Source organism: Myotis yumanensis, unplaced genomic scaffold (assembly GCF_028538775.1).
Source record: "Myotis yumanensis isolate MYYU_CA2020_CCGP unplaced genomic scaffold, mMyoYum1.0.hap1 SCAF_18, whole genome shotgun sequence".
NCBI classification, from domain to species: domain Eukaryota; kingdom Metazoa; phylum Chordata; class Mammalia; order Chiroptera; family Vespertilionidae; genus Myotis; species Myotis yumanensis.
The window spans coordinates 2,482,089-2,498,227 of NW_027223769.1; the positions used below are offsets into that span (position 1 = coordinate 2,482,089).

The 16,139-nt window shown below is 43.4% G+C and overlaps 1 long non-coding RNA gene and 1 pseudogene across 3 annotated transcripts in view; one reads left to right on the plus strand and one right to left on the minus strand.

The window, feature by feature from the left end:
- The first annotated feature begins 702 nt into the window (after nucleotides 1-702).
- LOC138996718 (uncharacterized) overlaps nucleotides 703-16,139 on the plus strand; it is a 35,130-nt gene continuing 19,693 nt past the window's right edge. For 2 of the 3 annotated variants that reach the window (XR_011468847.1, XR_011468846.1), the window contains exons 1-3: nucleotides 703-787; nucleotides 925-1,260; nucleotides 13,669-13,764. This is a non-coding gene — a long non-coding RNA (uncharacterized lncRNA). Of the gene's footprint in view, nucleotides 788-924; nucleotides 1,261-13,668; nucleotides 14,200-16,139 lie in introns of those variants that run through there. The other variant, XR_011468845.1, reaches the window with a different exon arrangement.
- LOC138996714 (cell adhesion molecule CEACAM1-like) overlaps nucleotides 8,858-16,139 on the minus strand; it is a 113,935-nt pseudogene continuing 106,653 nt past the window's right edge.

Genomic DNA, 16,139 nt, shown 5'->3' on the forward strand with positions numbered 1-16,139 from the left:
GAAGGTTTTTTCACAGGAAAATGACATCAATATCATGACCTTGATTCAGTGTATTCTTTTTTTTTAAATTTAGAGGATGTTTACTTATTATTATTATTATTTTAATATGTTTTTATTGATTTTTAGAGAGAGAGGGAGGGAAAGGGACAGAGAGATAGAAACATTAATGAGAGAGAAACATCACCAATCGGCTGTCTCCTGCCTCCTGCATGGTAATGGAGCCTGCAACCTGGGCATGTGCCCTGACCGGGAATTGAACCTGTGACCTCTTGGTTCCTGGGTCCACACTGAACCGCTGTCCCACACAGGCTGGCCTAGAGGATGTTTATTAAAGCTGGGAAAAGTGAAATGAGAAAGGGCTGGGTAAATGAGCCGGGGCTGGGTAAATGAGCCGAGGCTGGTCTGCTTGGGTTCACTAAGATGTCAGAGAAAATGGGGTTTGGGGGACAGGTTCAGGAGGTTTGCCTGGGATGAACTGCCACTGCCCACTGCTGTCCTAATTGCAAGGCTCTTGGGGTCCTTGAGAGTTTAGGAGATGCATGCCTGTAGGGGAGGAAAGGGGGTGGCAAGGTTCCGGCATGCTTCTGCAAGGAAGAGCCAGCCACTTCTTCTTCTTCTTTTTTAAATTCTCACCCACGGATATGCTTACTGATTTTAGAGAAAGGGGAAGGGCGGGGGGAGAGGGAGAGAGAGAGAGAGAGAGAGAGAGAGAGAGAAAGTGAGCTCAACATTGATGTGAGAGAGAACATCTGTACATGCCTGACTGGGGATTGAACCTGCAACCTAGGTACGTACCCTGACCAGGAATCCAGCCTTTCGGTGTATGGGACAATGCTCCTACCAACTGAGCCACACTGGCTAGGGCTTAGTCACTTATTTTAACACTTCTGGGCTTTAGATTCATCTTTTTTTTTTTTTTTTTAGATTTCTCATCTTTAAGGAGTTTGAACCATGTGATTGAAAAGGAGCTTCTCTAGCTATAGAGTCCGTGATTCTACGATACAGGAAGATTATTTTGATGATAAAGTACAAAATTGGTTAGATGGTAGAAACTGGAGGTAGAAGTATTACTTAGGAAGCCGTCGTAATATCAGACATGAAGCTTCCTGTTGCCTCTTGTGAGAGACTCCAGGTGTAGCGGGAAGGCCTTGATTGCATGTGATGGTACTTGACACCATGGCTCTATAACAATTTGAGTTCTGTAAGGTGCCACCGCAGGAGACACCCACTCTTGGGACACCTGGAGAAGTACGGAAATTGGTAAGCTGTTCTGGGAAAGGGGTGATTGCTCATTTGCTGGGCCTCAGATTTATATCATTACTCTTGGGCAATAAACTGAGAAGGGCAAAAATAACAGTAGTTCCTTATTGTTTGTCTTTAGATGTGTACAGTTTTCCAATTTACAAAATAGTTTCACAGGCATTACTTCATTTGCTTCTCGCCACAGTCTCCTCAGGGAGGTTGCTCCCTCCATTTTGTGGATGAGGAGAGGCTGTAATTTCTCAAAGTCTCTCGATTCTAGGCCTCCTCATTCTAAGTGCAGTTAACTTTCCCCTTGCTTCATGTTCTCAGACAGAAAACAGGAGCTCACTTCTTCCATTAATTAATGAATTAAGCACATGTTTATTAAGTGCCCAATTTACATCAAGTACTCTACCAATATGAGGTCCACAAGAGGGCATATATTTAAGGAAAAAAATCTTTTGCTGAGTTTTAAAAATTTTGTAAAGTAGAGGAAAGGATTCCTTTAATCACACCACCCAGGCAGGGTTCTCAACCTGTGGGTCGCGAATAATGAAAATACATCCTGCATATCAGATATTTACATTACGATTCATAACAGTAGCAAAATTACAGTTATGAAGTAGCAATGAAAATAATTTTATGGTTGGAGGTCACCACAACATGAGGAACTGTATTAAAGGGTCGCAGCATTAGGAATGTTGAGAACCACTAGAGTTATAGGTATATTTAGACTTTTTTCTTTGCCCATATTTGTAATTATTGAGATCATACTATGTATATAACTTTGTATATTGATTTTTTACTTGTTATGAATTTTCTCATATTAATAAACTTTTTAAAAAACCTTTAAAAAGGGCTGTCTAACATGATGTTAATGGATGATTCATAACTTAATAATTTTCTTATTGTTAGATATCTGGATTATTTCTTTTTCCTCTTTTCATTCCTTTTTTATTGTTAATCCTCATCCAAAGATATTTTTTCCATTGATTTTTAGACGAGTAGAAGGAGGGGGAGAGACAGAGAGACAGAAACATCAATATGAGAGAGACACATTGATTGGTTGCCTTCAGCATGTACCCATGAGCTGGGAATTGAGCCTGCAACCAAGTTACAAGCCCTTGACCAGAATCAAACCTGGAACCCTTCAATCTGTGGTCCAATGCTCCAACCACTGAGCAAAACTGGCTAGGTTTTGTTGTTTTTCTGGATCTGGAGCTGAAATGCAATTGAGGCCTAGATGTTGTCTCTAGAGGGGTGACCTTTTGTATCTGGCTGTCAATTGCTCAGCCAGTTTGTTTGGCTATTTGTCTCAGTTTCTCCATTCCACTTGTCCTGGCTTACTGGCCTGGCTCAGTAGGCTTTCTTTTATAAGTATGTCATATCCAGACAAATATGGGCACCTTAAGCGTAGTTGTCCTGGGTGGCTAGTCATATATTCCAAAAGTTCTGTCATTAATTAAAATATTTTGATCACTTATCATGTAGAGTTGTTCTTAAAACCAGTCTGAGCCTTATAAAACCAGTTTTTCTTCCTTATAATCACCTTAGTATTTCAGGCAGCCTGCCACTCTGTATTTATCAGTCTTCCTGTTTCCAGTTCCCCTTTTCCTTTCTTGCTCTAGTTCGAGTTCAGATAGGGCTCCAACTACGGAGCCCAGGTAGCAGTGGAGGGAGATTGGTACGTTTCAGAAGACTTTGACCTTAAACAAAGCATGTGCCAATATCCTTTTAGTGCATTCTTGCCTGTGCCCCATTTCTGCTTTGTGATCCCTGCCTGACCTGGCTTTTTAAGTTTTATTTTATGGAAAAGAACCATCAAATCCTCGGGCTGGGCACAAAGCCTTGAACTGTCCTTCTCTCCGAGGAAACTGGGGAGACTAGGTAGGGAGAGGGCTCCATTGCTCTCTGCTCCTGCGCAGCTAGTTAATGTTCTACCAGCAATTCCCATTCTTGGGGAGACCAGGATCATGTTCCAACCCCACATCACTGCCCAGGGCAGAGGGCACTCTGTACAGAGAGCTGTGATTCGAGAGATCTGCATCTGACCTTCCTGCTTCATCTTTAGATTCTGCAGCCGTCGGTGGTTTTGCAGCTTCTCAGTTCTTGGTCTCCAGTTTTTCTTCTCTGAGTCTCTGCCCTGGGGAGAAAATGAGGATGTTTATTAGTGTGGGAAAAGACACCCTGAAGTTTACAAAGCAACATTTAACACAAAGCTGGGCTCCCTGCCTGTCGTGCCTCCCTCAAAACCCCAGTGAAATGTTAGCTGAGTGTACAAACATGTCTATAGGGTTTCTTCAAAGATGAGGCTATATTTGAAGGCTTTATATGCTGACTACCATCCTATCTGCCTTTCTCTTTTTCCAGAGGATTCTGCTTCTCACAAATAGGACTGAGGCTAATGGTCCAGAAATCCACCCGCCTTTCGCCCTTTATTAATTGCAGAATAACTGATGCAGAGGCTTTTTGGAGAATATAGTTGTGGGGAGAGAGAGAGAGAGGAAGCATTGGAACACCTGCTGGAGAAGGGACCAGAGAGCACCATTAGTGAATGAACATCTCTGGAGCAGAATAAGGGAGGAGGTGGAAACAAGGAAGGAAGCAAAAGGAAGCCAAATAATTGTAGGAATTGAGGGCATAATCCACAGGGTAGTGCCTTCCCTGCAGCCTTAAAGGAGAGTTGCCTGATGTGTGCCTGTTGGGGAAAGCCCCAAAAATCTAAATTCAGGATTGATTCCGATGGACTGACATACAGACATCATGAGACCTTTAATAGGAAAAACGGACATACAGGGGCAAAGCAGCTGCTTGCTGCCAGCGGTGGCCGGCCGGGAGGAGATCCACACTCCTCCCAGGACAGGGTCTCTCTTTTTTTTTTATAGGGGGTTAATAGTAAAACCATATGTTGGGTAGTCATGTAGACCACCAGAAAGAACAATGCATTTCTAAGTGAACAATAACATTAGGCAGTTATCCCACTCTATGCATTCATTAACCTCCTTCCTGGGGCCTGAACTTTATCTTTGGGTGGCATCCTGGCTTTCTGGGTGGTCAGCTAAACCTGAGGCTACCGAGAGTTAAACAGTCACAGAAGGTTAAACAGAGTCCAACATTTCCCAGACATCTTTACTGTTGGAGACACAGTGCATCTCTGAGCTCCCCTACAGTGCCTATTATGGGCATGGCCTTAGGCTAGGTCCTGGAGATACAGAGATAAATAAGACAAAGTCCCTGTTTTCCAATGTATAGTCTAACCAAAAGAAGATAAGTAACAAATAGAAATTAGATGAGATTTAAAAAATGTGTGGTATTGTGGGCTGAGATACTGCTACTAACAGCTAACATTTATTGTGTACCCACCACCTAAGTGTTTTACGCATGAATTAACTCATTGACTCCTGACAACAACCTTGTGATGTATGTATTGCTTTAATCTCCGTTTCATAATCGGCACAGAAACATTACCATTACCATTACCATTACCATTACCATTACCATTACCCAGTAGGCAAATCTGGTGCAGGTGGTCTGGCTTTAGAACATGTGCTCTTAAGTAGCATGGCCTCTAGTAAGTCATCCAGAGTGTGGGGAAGTCCTGCCGCTTCACATCTGTCTCCTTTGTGTTGCCTGTCTGCCCTTTATCTGGGATACTCTTTCCTCAAGACTCTGGTCAGGGGGCCGACTCACTGCCTATTCCTGGCCAGTCACTGGCCTTGGAGCTTGACTAGGGTAACCTAACCTTTACATGTAGCCTAGCACAGACTGACTTTATTTAGAATTTATAACTTTGCTTAGATTAACCTCTAAACCCACTAGATTTTATAAGGTTTTTGTAACCGTATCCTGTAATTTGCTAAGACTTTAACTAAAAGGCTGAGACTTAATTAGCTAAACTTCCTTTCATACCTACACCATCCCTCCCCTCCTACACCATCCCTGACAGTGATGATTGCCAGAGTTGTTTTTCAGAAACAAGCCCAGGATGGGAGTGGGGAGGGCAGTGGTGGGGGTGATCCGGCTGAAACTACCTGAGACTGGCCAAAGCAGCTTAGAGGACCCTGTAGTGACCTCCTCATGAACTTTTCTCATTATACCCTCATTATAATACTAAACTCTCCAGTTAGGGGCAGAGATTTTCCTTTGTTTTTGAACATGAGATGTATGAATAGCCACGTTTTCTGACTGTGCATCCCTATCTATACCTGCAACGATGAAGCTCACCTTAATGTTTATGCATGTTTTCCCCAAATAAAGATGAATTTGATCCTTTCTTGGGGATACACGGCTTTGGGAAGTGACCCACCCCAGCGTGTCTTTGTTGCTAACTTACAATACAGTTCCTTCTCATAAAATCATCTCAGAGTTGTCTTTTGGCTGGTAACACTAGCACTTTGTGTCTATTTTATCTAACTACATGATGCTCTACTTGTTGGAATATTTGACTCTTTGTGTTATAACCTTCTGGAGAGCAAAAACTTCTTTTTTTGGTAAAATGTTAAATAGTTGCAAAGATAAAGCTAATAAAATAATGAACTTACAAGTGCTCAACACACAGCTTCCGCAATTATTTCATAGTCAATCTTGTTTCATCTACAACCCCTTCCCCCAATTGGATTGTTCTAAAGCAAATCCAAGACATAAGATCATTTCATCTGTTAATACAGGGGTGGACAATAGTAGGTTTACAGTTGTGAGTATGTGAAACACATACTTGCTTATTAATAATTGTATTATTTTCCTTATGAACAACTATAAAACTACTTTTGCCCACTCTTGTTTTTCAGTTGTATTACTAACTTATTAAGGGCTTTTAAAAAAACATAACCAGAGCCCTGGCCAGTGTTGCTCGGTTGGTTGTAGTGTTGTCCCATACACCAAAGGGTTGTGCATTCGATCCCTGGTTGGGGCATGTGTGGGAGGCAACCAATCAATGTTTCTCTCTCACATTGATGTCTCTCTCTCTCTCTCTCTCTCTCTCAAATAAATTTAAAAAGTTATATAGAAAGACATGAGCACAATGCCATTATCACACTAAAAATTAGTACTTCCTAAATATTATAAAGTATTCAATGTTCAGATTTCTGTAATTATCTCATAATTTTTCCCTTCCCTCTCTTCCTTTCCATTTTTCTTTCTTCCTTTATAACTCCTTATATGGATAGCTACATTATTTTCATCTCTCTTAGGTAAATACCTGGAAGTGGAATTGCTGGACTATATAGTTAACATTATAAGAAAATGCCAAACTCTTTTCCAGAGTGCTTGTTTCTTTTTATATTTCCACCAAGAATATATAAGAATACCGGTTGTTTCACATCCTCACAACACTTGGTGTTATCAGTCTTTTAAAGTTTAGTTATATGCCAATAACTTTTTTGAGTTCTTCTCGACGCCTTGCAGAATGTATTATTCATGTTATGCTTATCTTGTGGAATGTTTTCCCAACTCACCAGTTATTCAATCCTTCCTATGTTTTATGCCAGTGTTTCCTAACATGGAATATATGTAAGAATCATCTGGGAGTTTCTCAAAATATACAAGCCTCAGTCTTATTCCAGACATACTGTATCAGCTTCTTCAAGGATGGTTGAAAAAGTTTCCTAAGATAATTCTGATTTATACTCTTGGTTTTTACCATTGCTTTTAGGCTCAATTCCTACCTATGATAGCAGAGGTTCTCCATCCTTGGCTACATGTTAAAAGTATCTGGGAAGCTTTAAAAAAAAGCAATGCCTGGGTTCCACCTCACACTAATTGAATTGAAATCTGTGGGTAAGGACCGAGTATCAGTTGTTTCTAGAATTCTCCAGTCATTCTGATGAATAGCCATGTTTCCCATTGGATTTATCTCTGTCTTCTTTTGTGACATTTATCTTTTTCTATTTTTATATTATAACTAGAGTTCCAGTGCACGAAATTTGTGCACTCAGGGGGTGGGTCCCTCAGCCTGGATTGCGAGAGGGCGCAGGCCAGGCCGAGGGACCCCACTGGTGCATGATCGGGGCCAGGGAGGGACATGGGAGGTTGGCCAGCTGAAGAGGGACTACAGGAGGGTCCCAGGGCATGGCCGGCCTGTCTTGCTCAGTTCCGATTGGCCGGACCCCAGCAGCAAGCTAACCTACCTGTTGTAGCGTCTGCCCCCTGGTGGTCAGTGCATGTCATAGCGAGCGGTTGAATGGCCTTAGCACATCATTAGCATATTACGCTTTGATTGGTTGAATGGCCGACCAGATGACCGGACACTTAGCATATTAGACTTTTATTATATAGGATAATTTTTCATGTCTTATCTCTTGCCTTAGGATTCATGTTCCTTGAGGTAGGAACCTTGCCTTTCTCATTTCTGTCTCTTCCATGGGATCTAACACTGAGACTTGTAGCACAGTAGGTGCTCCATAAGAATTTTATGAGCACATAAATTGGTCATTAGGAAGAGTCTGTGGTCATTAGGAAGAGATAGGCTGTGTCCCGAGTCTCAGGTACACACGTTAATGCGACAGGTTCCTGTCCTCCGTGGAGTCATTGTTGCTCTTGATGACTGGTGTGTTAACTCCTCTGTGAATAACAGATGGATCATTGCCCTGTGTGGTATTTGTTTTCAGACACAGCATTGGGACTAAGAATTAGATGTGTATATGGGGTTAAGGGGCCAGGATGTCAACAGGCTTTGATGATGTATGGAATCTGGGAGACAAAAAGCAAGAGCTGAGGAACAGTGGTGTCACTGTGACAAATGAATTAGCTGTGGGGGAAAGCCAGTTTAAATGGGAAGTAACTTCAGAAGTCATTTGGATATGAGTGTGCTGAGTACTGGGAAGCAGTAGGGGCTAGAGATACAGATGTGGGAGCCATCTGCACAGAGGTCACTGAAGCTGGGGGAAGAGGAGGATAGTGTGGGGGGAGATAGCAGGGTCTGAGTACTAATTCTGGTGTGTAGGGGGAACAGGAGGAGGACACCCAAGGAGGAAAAAGTCGTCTATGGTCTTAGAGGTTATAAAAGTGAGCAATGTGAGGACAGTGAAAACATCTTTGAGTCTAGTCAAGATGTGGATACTGAGGATGGAGGAGAAACTTGGTGATGAGGAAAGGGAAAGACAGCATACATTTCAATCTCTTGGAATGAAGGAAATGAGATAACAGGCTAATACTGGAATGAATGAAGGTTATTCGGGTGTGAAGATCTCTGACCCTGTAAGGTAGCAGAAAAACTGACCTTGTGACAGGAAGATAGTGTCAGAGAGATTTCTACAGGACAGAACCCATGGAGACTTCATGTGAGTGAAGCCCTATTGCTGCATCTGATTCACTGGAGCCACTGGTGTGGGGAGTTATTTGTCCCTAATGAAGAGGCTGGAAATTTTTCACTCATGAAATCATCTTTCCCAGAGCAAAATAGGCAGTTTCTTCCAGGCAGTTTGCAGCTGTGGGCTGTTGCTTCTTGACAGACTCACTTTGTTAGCTGGTGTGCAAATAAAATTAGCTACTTCTCTGATCACTAGGTAGAATATCTGTAGACTTAGAAATAGGCTTTGACTACCAGTTAGGTAATTTCTATTTCTTCTGCCTGTAAAGAAGACATTGTCTAAAGCATTATCAACTGTGAGGCAGCATATTGATGTCTGATATATAATTTTTATTATAAATATAGAGCAAATTTTACAAATAATTCAGAAGTGGCCTTAGCCAGACAAAATTAAATAACAGAGAATAGCACAGATGAGGGGAAGTATTTACAGTCTGTGTCAGGGTCAGAAAACCCTGAAAGAGGTACCTGAGTACAGAGAACTCCCAACTAACCCTCTCTGGGGGGCCTCTTAGACACAGTATGAGATCCAGTAATCAATATCGAATAAATTATTTCTCTCAACAGCCCCAAAGAAAGTCATCCGTGTGGAAGGCTGGGTGGGCAATAGTTTGCCTCTCCTTCCCTTGCCCTTCTTTTTTATTCTGACACAATGGGACTCAGACCCCATGGAAGAAAAATTCCAGAGCCTGGGGCCCAGTTATGATCCCCCCGTGTCCTAAGGAGCGTCAGCACCAGTGCAGCTTTCCGGGTTGTAAACAATGGCAACAGTGTGAGTGACAGTGTTCCTTTCAGGGCTACCACTTCTCAAGGACCAAATACACCTTAGCAGAGGCCCAGGTTTCCTGAGACAGTAAGTGGGGAAGATGGATAGAACTTGCACTGGCAGAAACATGGACTCAAATGGTGGCTGATGATTGGCTTAAGATGCCCGGAACTGACTTAGATCCACCTCCAGCCGTGAATGAGAGAAACTGGGTCTTCTTTTCCACTTGGAGCCACTGACACAAAATATTGAGGAGCTCCTGGTCAAGGGAGGGGCATAGGTGGCTTCTTTCACTTAAGGTCCTCAGATTGGCTTATAAAGCAAAGCTAAGTAAAATTAACCCCTTTCGCATAAGGAGTTACAAAGATTAAAATGGTGAAATGTCTCAGAGACGGGAACAAACCCAGTACCCCAAATTGTGCATTCTTTAATAATTATTTAAATAATCTCTGAAGGGTAACTCTGATTCGTTTCTGAAATTCCTAGCAGATTGTTTGTTTTTTTGTTAATCCTCACCCGAGGATATTTTTTCCGTTAATTTTTAGAGAGTGAAAGGAAGGTGGGGAGGGGGAGAATTAGAGAAGAAGAGAAACACCTACACTAGAGGAACACATTGATTGGTTGCCTCCTGCATGAATGCAACTGGGGCCAGGAATCCAACCTGCAACCCAGGTACAGGCCTTTGACTAGGAATCAAATCTGAGACCCTTAGTTCCGTGGGCCAATGCTCTAATCACTGAGCAACACCAGCCACGGCTAGACTGTTTTTTATTGGGAGCAGAGTATCCTCTAAAACTGTAACCTCTTTCCTCTGTAGGCATATCCTTGAATAAAAGCCAATAAAGTTATTAAAACATATGTGCTTTTTAAAAAACATTTTCCCTTGGGAATCACCTATAGTTTTCCTAGTTGCTTCTAGGTTTCTCTGAAGACAGCCTTGCCAAAGCGCTTACGTGGTATTCTAGACAAGCAGAAAGGTGTTTAGACAGCCTGACAATGGACAAAGGTGTAGAATTTCCGTGTTGAGGCTTGCTTATATATTTATTTTCCTGTGCGGTCCGTTCACACTGGGCTTTGGAGAGATAGGAGAAGCTTTTAGTTTTTCTCTTCTTCTCTGACACACGTATTTCAGTGGATAAGGATGTAACTCTCAAAGTTATGGCAAATTCAAGTTAGACTCCAACAGGAAGGAATGAAGGTGGGCTCAATAGGTAAGTTTAGAACAAGTCTCGGTCAGGGAATGGGGAGGGGCTGGAGGTTCTGGCAACTCTCTCCCAAGGTCTGCTTTGCCAAATTTCAATGACAAGGAAGGTTGAGCTTCCTACAGACTCCCGGATGTGCCTTTTCATCTGTTGACACTGAAGGGAGGGGCTGTGACCGGGAACCTGGAGGTGTCTCATGAGTGAGTAAAGGAGGGGAAAAGAGGCTTCTTCTCCTATACCCCGAGGGCAAAGGGGTCTCCTAGTGATGGAGATGAGAAGCTGGGAATCAGTCAGCAGTGCAGTGAGCAGAGCTTGTTGCATTACTTCTTTTTTACTTCTGAATAAAGCGTTTCTGTGGCTGTTGGGGACGGTGAGACATGAGTTGGCTTCTTTGATTCCTGGCCATTGAAGTTCAGGGAAGAATATGTAATTTCATCTGTCTGAAAGGCATGAGAAGTGATCAATTAAGTCAGTGTCATAGGTCAGGCCCTCACCTTGCCTGGTGTGATTCGGCACCACCTGCTCTCACCACTTTGAAACTTCTAGCTTTGCAGGAGGGCTTTTATTACCCATTATTCCTGCATACTGACATCCTTTGAATGGTCATTAGAAGAGATAGATTATGTATTCATACAATGGAAGAGGATGATACAGCAATGAGAATGAACAGCTACAAATGCATACAACAATATGGATGAATCTCACAAAACCATTTTGAAGGAAAGAAACAAGATAAATATGAGGATATACCGTGTTTTTCAAAATAAGAGCATAAACAGGCAAAACTAATGCATTGGAAGTCAGGATATGTTTACACTTTGAAGGGAAGTGACTGGAAGGTTTCTTTTTGCAGGGAGATGACATGTTTTGTTTCGTCATTACAGTGCTGCTTTGAGAGAAGCTCAGTAAAATTATTATAAACTAAAGGAACTAAGACCTCAGACCCATTGGATTAGACATTATCTTTTGACAGGAAGAAGAGGGTCAGATTGAAGATAGAGGAGGGAGAATGACCTGTTGCCTTACTTATATTAGGCACTGTGCTTTGCATGTGTCATCTCATTTCATTCCTTCAACTTCTTTCTGAAGTAGGCAGCATGCCCATATTACAGATGACAAAGCTGAGGATCAAAGAGGTTAAGTTACTTGCTCAAGGTCACAGAGCTACTAAGAGTCACTTGAGGATTCAAACACAGGATGAGGATACTCCAGAACCCACGTTCTTGCATGAGGTAGACCCAATGGAAGTAGTTAACCAATACATCCTTGTTTGTTGCTGCATTGAGGAACTCTGACTCAAATTTGGTTGCATTCGTGTCTTCAAGAGTAACCCATTCTCTATAGAAGTATATGCATGAGAAAATGAGCCAATGAAACTGGCTGTGCTTACCTTCTTAGGTGAGTTGTCAGAGAGGCCCTGACCTGGGAGTTGAAAGAAGAGTTAGCAATCCATGAAAATGCAAAACTGACTTATAGCCTTACAGCCTTAGTGTTGTTAAACTGTTGTGATTTCTAGCTGAAGGAGGTGGCAGGCAGTGGGAAGGTGGGGTGGGGCAGTGGTCCATGATCACTTAAAGAATTCGATTCCCTCAGAGTCTGTGGTCCAAACCCAGGGTGTTAGTGCCAGTGGAGGGGGGGCGGGGGTGGAGGAGAAGTGGGCAGAGAGGCAACAGTAGAGCCACAGAGGCCGCAGACCACTTCTGAAGATTTTTTTCCAGTTGACAAGGCCTTGATTTTTTGCCCAGTTGTGTTTCTAAGCACTAGACACCAGTGGCAAGGATGGGCAGCACCCAGAGCACCACAAGACAGGGAAAGTTTCACCAAAGGAGAGTGCCCACATCCGTAATAGAGGAGGAGGGGAAGGGGTAAGGTGAGGAATGGCTTTGGAAAACATGTCCATCTTACTCAGGCCTGTCAGGTCTCGCTGAGTGAGTCTCTCCCAGGGCTGGGTCTCAGGGGAATCTTTTGTGACTAGAAGGGTGTGAGGACCTACGGCAGCCTAAGGTTGGGAAGTGGAGATCCCCTCTAACATTTCAGAAGGTACTGAGTCCTTGGGACCAGGTTTCTTGCTAGGGCAGGGCACGTGGTGGAACACACCAGCTCTCACTGGTGATGGTTTTACTTACTGTTGTTGGAGGCTGTGGGTTTGTGCTCTGTGAGATCGCGCTGGTCGCTTGCCCTAAACAAATATCAGAGACTGTGACTGCTATTCCCAAGCATAAGATCTTTGCTCCTTGAAGTAGGAAGGACATTGTCAGCAGTAAATTTCTTGAGGCTCTTCAGTGCTCATTTATACCAGAGTTGGTACTGCCTTTCCTCCTAGGCCTCCTCTTCAGTGTACCCACCATGCCTTCCAGTGTGCACTCCTTTCCTGTTGCCCTGATGTTCACATAGGTCCATTCTTTATCAACTGCCTCTGAGCCTACTTCTACCCTGATACCTTTCCCTTTTGAAGGTAGATGCTGTTTTTATCTTCACCTTATTTATTGCCTACGGTGCCTTCAGTTTCTGCTTTTTGTTAGGTTCTCTTCCTGTCCCCACCCTCTCTTCTCCTTCTCTTCCTGTGGTTGACAGAGCACAGGACTCACTTTCTCTAGCTTCTCTTTTTGTATTTTCACTTGTTTTCCTTCTTGGACCTTGGCTTCCCTGACTGGGGGACCTAGTTGCATAATCTGTCCCCTCTAAACCAGATGGAGATGGGAATAACCATGTCCCAAAGGGCGTGGGGTACAGGAAGCTTGAAAACCAGGGAAGAAGAGGCCTCAGGAATCCATGCTGAGAAGCAGAGGTTTAGGAAGGAGGAGGAGCAGATCCAGGCCCAGAGACAGAGGGGAAGTCTCCTTCCCTCTCCCAAGCATGATCGTTAGCTTTGGAGGAAGCAGGACAAGAGGGAAGGCCATCATACCCTCCAGTCTTTCTGATATACAGGAAGTACACCAGGGCTGCCATCAGAGCTACGCCAGCCAGGACGCCAATCACGATGCCAGCAATAGCCCCATCTGAGAGGCCAGGACTTGGTGGTGTTGGACCATCTGTCATGGCTAGAAAAGAGAAGAATGAGTGGAGGTGACGTTATTTTACAGCAGGGGTGCCCTTTGAGGTAAATAGCTGACTACATCCTTATAATATTTTTTCTCTCACTGTATTTCTAGGTTGGTGCTCAGACTTGCCACAATTCCATCCTGGCCTTTCTACACAAAGATACTTTTGGAGCTTTGGAAATGTGAGAAAGGCGGATTTCCATTTTTGTAAGTTATAACTTCCCACCTTTCATGGTTGCCTGTTTTTCTGTACCAGGTATGGCAGCCATGAATATGTGCCACTCAGGTCTCCTGTGATGGGGACTTAATTGATGGAAGGTGGTAAATGCACCACCTGCTTTGCAGAGACTTCCCACAGGTTCTCAGCAGGGATATGAAATAAGTCCATTCTGTGAGGAATGGTTTTCCTCTATGGGTAACTTTAGCTTAGACCAGCCGTGGGCAAACTACGGCCTGCGGGCCGGATCCGGCCTGTTTGAAATGAATAAAACTAAAAAAAAAAAAAGACCATATCTTTTTATGTAATGATGTTTACTTTGAATTTATATTAGTTCACACAAACACTCCATCCATGCTTTTGTTCTGGCCCTCCGGTCCAGTTTAAGAACCCATTGTGGCCCTCGAGTCAAAAAGTTTGCCCACCCCTGGCTTAGACACTCCATCAGCTTTGCAGATACTCTCTTAGAACCACACCGCAACTTAAAATTTTCTCCTCTTTCTCCTTCACAGTAATCAGATCCTGGTCAGAGAAATCTCCTAGGCTTTTTCCACTTCCACCGACCTTTCTTTAATAGGCATTTTTTCCAGTAAATATTTGTATATCTAATCCCATCTTGGCTGCATCTTAGGGGATGAAACTGAAAAAACTAGGCTTGAAACTTTGCACTCAACTTCTTCTAATTATTTTCCTTTATTTAGTTAGTAACCATGTCCAATGATTTTTGTGAGTGATGTCTCCCTAACTCCCAAATATAAACAAATTTGCATCTATATCTTCTCTTTTATTTCTGTTGTCCTCACTGGTCAACTCAAGATTGATGATTATTTATGTTAGCTACTGCTGTGGGGTACTTACTATGTCCCAGGCTCTGTGCTCAATACTTTAGTTATATCTCATTTAATTCATATAATAACCCTGTTAGAGAGACATTATTTCCATTTTACTGATGAAAAATTGAGTCTTGGTGTGTTAAAAAAATTTATCCAAAGTCATATGTTTAGTAAGAGGTGGATCTGGGCCCTGACCGGTTTGGCTCAGTGGATAGAGCGTCGGCCTGCGGACTCAAGGGTCCCAGGTTCGATTCTGGTCAAGGGCATGTACCTTGGTTGTGGGCACGTCCCCAGTGGGGAATGTGCAGGAGGCAACTGATCAATGTTTCTAACTCTCTATCCCTCTCCCTTCCTCTTTGAAAAAAATCAATAAAATATATTTAAAAAAAAGAAAGAAAAGAAAATGGCTATTGATTAAAAAAAAAAAAAAAAAGAGAGGTGGATCTGGTGTCAACTCTAGGACCACCTGACTTCATAGAGGGCAATGATAATGGTAGTAATAAGAGCAGCTAACACTTATGGAACTTTTCTGCTGCATGTGGCATTTGCTAAGGGTTTAATTGATTATTACATTATATATTTAAAGCAATATAATGAAGCAGGTACTGTTACTGTAATTTTCAGTAGTGGAAATGGGGCCCAGAAAGTTAAGAATCTCTTGCAAGAAATTTGTTATTATAATTGCTTACTTTAAAAAAGAAGAAAGATCTCAAATCAACAACCTAACTTACAACTTAAGGAACTATCCTATATAATAAAAGAGAAACATGCAAATTTGCCATCCCTCCTCTACACTCAAGCCACGCCCACCAGCCAATCGGAGTGATATGCAAATTAACCCGACAATAATGGTGACGGCCAGAGAGCTGGAGGCTTGGGTTGCCTCTGGCAACTGACGGAGGAAGCCAAGCTTCCTGCCTGCCTGGCCTCTGCTGAAGGAGTGGCTGGGGGCCTGGGTCGCTGGGAGTGGGGCAGGAACTACACAGCCAGGAGCGGGGCGCCGGGCAGCTGGGAGCAGCTGGGAGAGGGGTGGGAACTACGCAGCCGGGAGTGGAGCACTGGGCAGCCGAGAGCGGGACGGGAACTTCTGCTGCGTTGCCATGATGTGGCAGAAGTTCCCACCCCATAGCCGCTTGCTTATTCACTTACTTGCTCATTCATTCACTCATTCACTTACTCATTTATTCACTCACTCACTCCCTCACTCACTCAGCAAACACTCCCAGGTCCCTGGCACCAGGCCAGGCACTGAAGGTGAAACAGGATAAGACAGAGCTATGTCCTCAAGATGTTAGTAATTCAGTAGGGTGAAGCAGGCACATGAATGAGGCAGTTGTACGCACAGACGCACTGTACTGGGTTCGGGGAGGGCTGTAACTAACACCGACTTTGTTCTCTTGATAAAATGGGGCCTTGGGAACCAGGCCACCCCAAGCCTGTTGGCCTGCGCCTAGGCCCAGAGCAGCCGGGTTCCTGGAACATGACAGAGGGTGCAGGTCGGGCTGAGGGATCTGCCCCACACCCCCATGCAC